The 5609-nt window shown below is 38.5% G+C and overlaps 1 pseudogene; it reads left to right on the top strand.

Moving 5' to 3' along the window:
* The first annotated feature begins 3514 nt into the window (after nt 1-3514).
* LOC143407772 (methylosome protein WDR77 pseudogene) lies at nt 3515-4879 on the top strand (annotated as a pseudogene).
* Nucleotides 4880-5609: the final 730 nt, after the last annotated feature.

The raw sequence follows: 5609 nt of genomic DNA, 5'->3' as shown, positions 1-5609 counted from the left end.
AATTTATTTCTAACAGTTCTGGAAGCTGGCAATTTCAAGATTAAGGCAGATTCAGCCTCTGGCCAGGACTACTCCTTGTTCATCAACGGTGCCTTCTCACTGAATTCTTACATGGCAGAAGGGACACCCAAGCCATGAGACTTTTTTCATAAGGATGCTAATCCCATTCACAAGGGGTCTGCCTTCTTGACCTAATCAGCTCTCAATGAGCCCAGATCTTAACAACATCACATTGGGAGGTGGGTAAGATTTCAATATGCGAACTTGGGAAGGACACACATATTAAGACCACACTGTGTCCCACTAACCTTCATAGCTTTAGCTCAATTAATGTTCATGATGATCAAAAAATATGAGATTATAGAATTTGACTCCAGTATTATAAGAATGCTTGCTGAAAACTGATTTTCTAATTCCTTCAGTCTTTCAAATAATTGAATATTTGAAAAATATTAGTCAAAACTGTCAGTTTAACATATATTTTCCAGAAACTCATTTAGCAAGAAATGACTTAAGAGTCTGGTGTGAAGATGGGAAAGAATGAAAACAGCAAAAACTCATAAAGTCAGAAAGGAACAAGTTTTAGATTTCATGCTATAAAAAAATCCTGTTTTTAAAATTTTGTTCTAATTAATTACACATGACAGTAGAATGCATTTTGACACATCATACATAAATAGAGTATTTATCTTCTCATTCTTCTGGTTGTACATGTTGTAGAATCATACCAATTGTGTAATCATATATGTATATAGGGTATAATGTCTGATTCATTCTACTATCCTTCCTATCCCCATCCCCATTCCCCTCTCTTCACTCCCCTCTGCCTAATACAAAGTATCTCTATTTTCCCTAGTTCTCCCCCACTTATTGTAAATTAGCATCCACCTATCAGAGAAAACATTCAGCCTTTGGTTTCTGGGATTGGCTTATTTCACTTAGCATGATATTCTCCGGCTCCATCCATTTACCTGCAAATGCCATAATTTCATTCTTCTTTAAGATTGAGTAATATCCCATTTGTGTACATTTTCTTTATCCATTCATCTGTTGAAAGGCATCTAGGTTGGTTCCATAGTCTGGCTAATATGAATTGAGTTGCTATAAACATTGATGTGGCCGTATCACTCTTGTATACTTATTTTAAGTCCTTTGGGTATAAACCGAGGAGTGACCCAGGGATAACTGGGTCAAATGGTAGTTCCATTCCAAGTTTTCTGAGGAATCTCCATACTGTTTTCTAGATTGGCTGGACCAATTTGCAGTCCCACCAGCAATGTATGCGTGTACCTTTTTCTCCATATCTTCGCCAATATTTATTGTTGCTTGTATTCTTGATAACTACCATTCTGATTTCATCTCACTCCAGTCAATGTCTTCTTTTGCAAACAAGTAAGTTATTAATAATAAATTGCTCACAACCAGTCATACATCCCATTTTCACAACACTTGTTACCTTTATTTGTCTGTTTTATGTATATCATTTCCTTGAGTTACAGTATTCATTTTCCTGTGTAGAAAAATTAGTCTGATCTATAGATTAATACTATTTTCTTTTTATGGGTATAATTCATCCTTAAATTCTGTAATGTCTCAGGAACAATTTAAGATCTCGAGCAGTTAGTAGCAAGTGACATAAAGAATTATACCCCCCCCCCAAAAAAAAAGAACTAGATCCTAAAATTTCCATTGTGTTCTGAATAGGGCCTTGTTGACAACTAGAACATACAGTATTTAGCCAGCTAGGAGGTGTTCCAACATGGAAGCCCTCCTCCTCCTCTCTTTATTATTCATGTGTATCTCGGGGCCTTTTTCTCATTTCACTACAGCTTGGTCCTTGAAGAACATGATCAGATATATTACTGGAAATGTGGAGCTGCTTGGTCTTGCTGATAATCTAGGGTTTACGTCCTCTTCCTACCTCAGCATGTACTGCTTAAGAGTTCAATGAACTGCCATCATGTCACTGTTTTAAGTCTAGCCAAGCCCTTTTATTCTCTAGTTAGGTAGCAAGGTCTGCTGCAGCTTCCCTTTGAAAAATTCTATACTTTCAGTTGAAGAAACCCCAAACACAGAAACACCTTTTCGTTTTCAAAATTTTCAGTTTAACTCATACTCTGAACATTTGAAGAGGTTTGCTAAAGATGATAGCATAACACTTTTTTTCTGGCTTTACAAATTAGAATTAATAAATGATGGTTTTACTTGATTACACCTTAGAGCCAATTAATAGCAAATAGTTATTCTGAAAGTAGTCATATTCCATACTTTGAAAGAAACTTATACGTGTGATAGCACTATTCAATATTTATGAAGAATTTTCTCTATGACTATAGACATATCTATTAATGGGTTTCTAAAAATGAGATTTAGTAATTAGCACTTAAAACAACTCATTATCTATTTTGGAATTTTACCAGTCAAGCTTTGTCTAATTCAGAATTAAAGGAAGATAAAGAGAAAACTGTAGTCACTATTCTTTTCATAATAGTGGCCCAGTAGTTTTTCAAATGTATGATGGCATTATCATGTACATTGTTTTTGCTTTTGCAAAAAAAAAAAAGAATTTATTCAAATTACCTAAGCTAGTACCTTTTTTTTTCCAGTTCTATTTCAGTTCTTCCCCTACCCCTTGCTGCCACCTCATTGTTTTACAAGTAATGATAAATGTGATAATGAGTAATGACATCTATTCGTGGAAAATGTGAAAGGTCTCAAGTTACAGTACTTTTCATTAGGAAAATGTGTCTCTAGCAGAGTCAGGCACCTTGGCTTCATCAGCCCAGCTACAATCCTGTAAAAGAAACGAATTTTCCTTTAGTTTCATAGAATCCCCCTTTTTCACCCCTCACCTCCCACTTCAGTCCTGTTAACTGCAAAATCTTTTCCATGGCAGGTTAAGTATAAAGAAATGTTTCAACTCTTATTTTATCCATTAAAATGCAAATGATGCAGGGCTTTCTGATTGTTTTATCCCTAAGGACGGTTTGGCTATGCAACATTGAGTACATGTTTTCAAAGTGGATTCTTATACATCCTTCATCTTCTCCTTTCAAAAGGCAGAACATAATGAATGATTATTATTGACCCCAGAAAGCAGGATGTATATGAAGATTAAAAATGACTGTGTTTCCTTGGTCTCCATTTGGGACCAGCTGTGTGATGCATGTTGGTCATCTGAAAACCTTGAGGTTGCACTGTTCATTTCTATAGTTCCTTCATTTCAAAACCTCAAAGCTATTTATCTTTAAATTATAATTGATAGTATGCTATTAGAACTTCAGCTAAAAAATTAGCACCTGTGTAATTAATGTAAGAAAAAGAATCCACCATAAAACCTATTAGAAATATATACATTAGTTTGTTGATGTACATACTGCTTGCTGTTTTGTTTTTGTTTGTTTGGCTTTTTTTAGTCATGGATTAACTTGAGGTGATAAAAAAAGTTGTTAAACATTTGAACACCATGCATCCGTATACATTTATTCTTAAAAATTATATATTTAGGCGGAGACTTACAGTTTGGGTTTAGGTTGGATTTGGAACCGTGGAGATGCGAAAGGAAACGCCGCCCCCCCTAGTAGCCCCGGCTGCCCGGGAGTGGAACCTTCCCCCTAATGCGCCCGCCTGTATGGAACGGCAGTTGGAGGCTGCGCGGTACCGGTCTGATGGGGCGCTTCTGCTCGGGGCCTCCAGCCTGAGTGGCCGCTGCTGGGCTGGCTCCCTCTGGCTTTTCAAGGACCCGTGTGCTGCCCCCAACGAAGGTTTCTGCTCCGCTGGAGTCCAGACGGAGGCCGGAGTGGCCGACCTCACTTGGGTGGGGGAGAGAGGTATCCTCGTGGCTTCTGATTCAGGTGCTGTTGAATTATGGGAGCTGGATGAGAATGAGACACTTATTGTCAGCAAGTTCTGCAAGTATGAACATGATGACATTGTGTCTTCAGTCAGTGTCCTGAGCTCTGGCACACAAGCTGTCAGTGGTAGCAAAGACTTCTGCATCAAGATTTGGGACCTTGCTCAGCAGATAGTTTTAAATTCTTATCGAGCTCATGCTGGACAGGTCACCTGTGTTGCTGCCTCTCCCCACAAGGACTCCATGTTTCTTTCCTGCAGTGAGGATAATAGGATTTTACTATGGGATACCCGCTCTCCCAAGCCAGCATCACAGATAGGTTGCAATGCCCCTGGCTACCTTCCTAACTCCCTGGCTTGGCATCCTCAACAAAGTGAAGTCTTTGTCTTTGGTGATGAGAATAGGACTGTCTCCCTTGTGGACACCAAAAATGCAAGCTGTTCCCTCAGCTCAGCTGTGCACTCCCAGTGTGTCACTGGGCTAGTCTTCTCCCCACACAGTGTTCCTTTCCTGGCCTCTCTCAGTGAAGACTGCTCACTTGCTGTGTTGGACTCAAGCCTTTCTGAGGTGTTTAGAAGCCGAGCCCACAGAGATTTTGTGAGAGATGCTACTTGGTCTCCGCTCAATCACTCCCTCCTCACCACAGTGGGCTGGGACCATCAGGTCATCCACCATATTGTGCCAACAGAACCTCTCCCAGCCCCTGGATCTGAAAGTGTTGCTGAGTAGATTGGATTTAAGAAAGAAAGTAAACCCCTCCTAAGAATCCACTCTTTTGCCTCTGACCCCTCCGTTTGTGAGACAACAGAGGAGCCTTGGATGTTTATACCCTAGATCTGTGTAGTTCATAGGCATTGTTTCTCAGTGTGAAGGAGGCTGGATTTTGGTATCCTATAGTCACAGGAAGGAAAAACTTTCTTGCAAATGGATATATATGTGTACCTCAGTGTACATGAAGATCTGTAGTTTTTGGTTTTGGGGGAGACTAAAAAGAATTGATTTCCATCTTTCTCAAGCACATCCCTCCCGACAAAAAAAATCAACAAAAAGAAAAAAAAATTATATATTTATAATCTTTTTTTTAAAGAGAGAGAGAGAATGAGAATTTTTTATATGTATTTTTTAGTTTTTGGCAGACACAACATCTTTGTATGTGGTGCTGAGGATCGAATCTGGGCCGCACACATACCAGGCAAGTGCACTACCGTTTGAGCCACATCCCCAGCCCTATTTACAATCTTATATTTTTATATAATACCAATATTTAATGCTAACAAAATAAATTCTAAATTGCCACAAAATGAATGCTATTAATTTTGTTATAACAAAGAGGTAAGTAAGAATTTTTTTTAAAAAAAAATACAAACACACATATATGTCAGTTTTCTTAGTTAACTTTCACTGAGTGGTACAACATGACTTTTTAAGGTGACTTACTTTTATCTAAACATCCTTTTCTGCAAATTCAATACTAGGCAGTGTTGACATTCATCTTTAACATCTTCCTGCTTTCCTCCCCCTCTCAAGAGCACCTGACATCCAGTCCACGGTGTGTAGTCTACACTCAGCTTTCCTTCAGGTTTCATCAAATTTTTCCTGTTTCGTGTCTCATATCTTCAAGTCCCAGTCAATACAGTAAGCTAATTTGTCACTCACATTATTAATAGATACACATATTATTCTAGGTTACATTTGGGAGAAGAGGGCTTAGCACAACAAGTGATTCACTATCATGGTAAGAATACAGGCAGTCTAG

The sequence above is a fragment of the Callospermophilus lateralis genome, chromosome 10, assembly GCF_048772815.1.
Source record: "Callospermophilus lateralis isolate mCalLat2 chromosome 10, mCalLat2.hap1, whole genome shotgun sequence".
Lineage (NCBI taxonomy): Eukaryota > Metazoa > Chordata > Mammalia > Rodentia > Sciuridae > Callospermophilus > Callospermophilus lateralis.
This window is presented reverse-complemented; position numbering and strand designations above follow the sequence as displayed.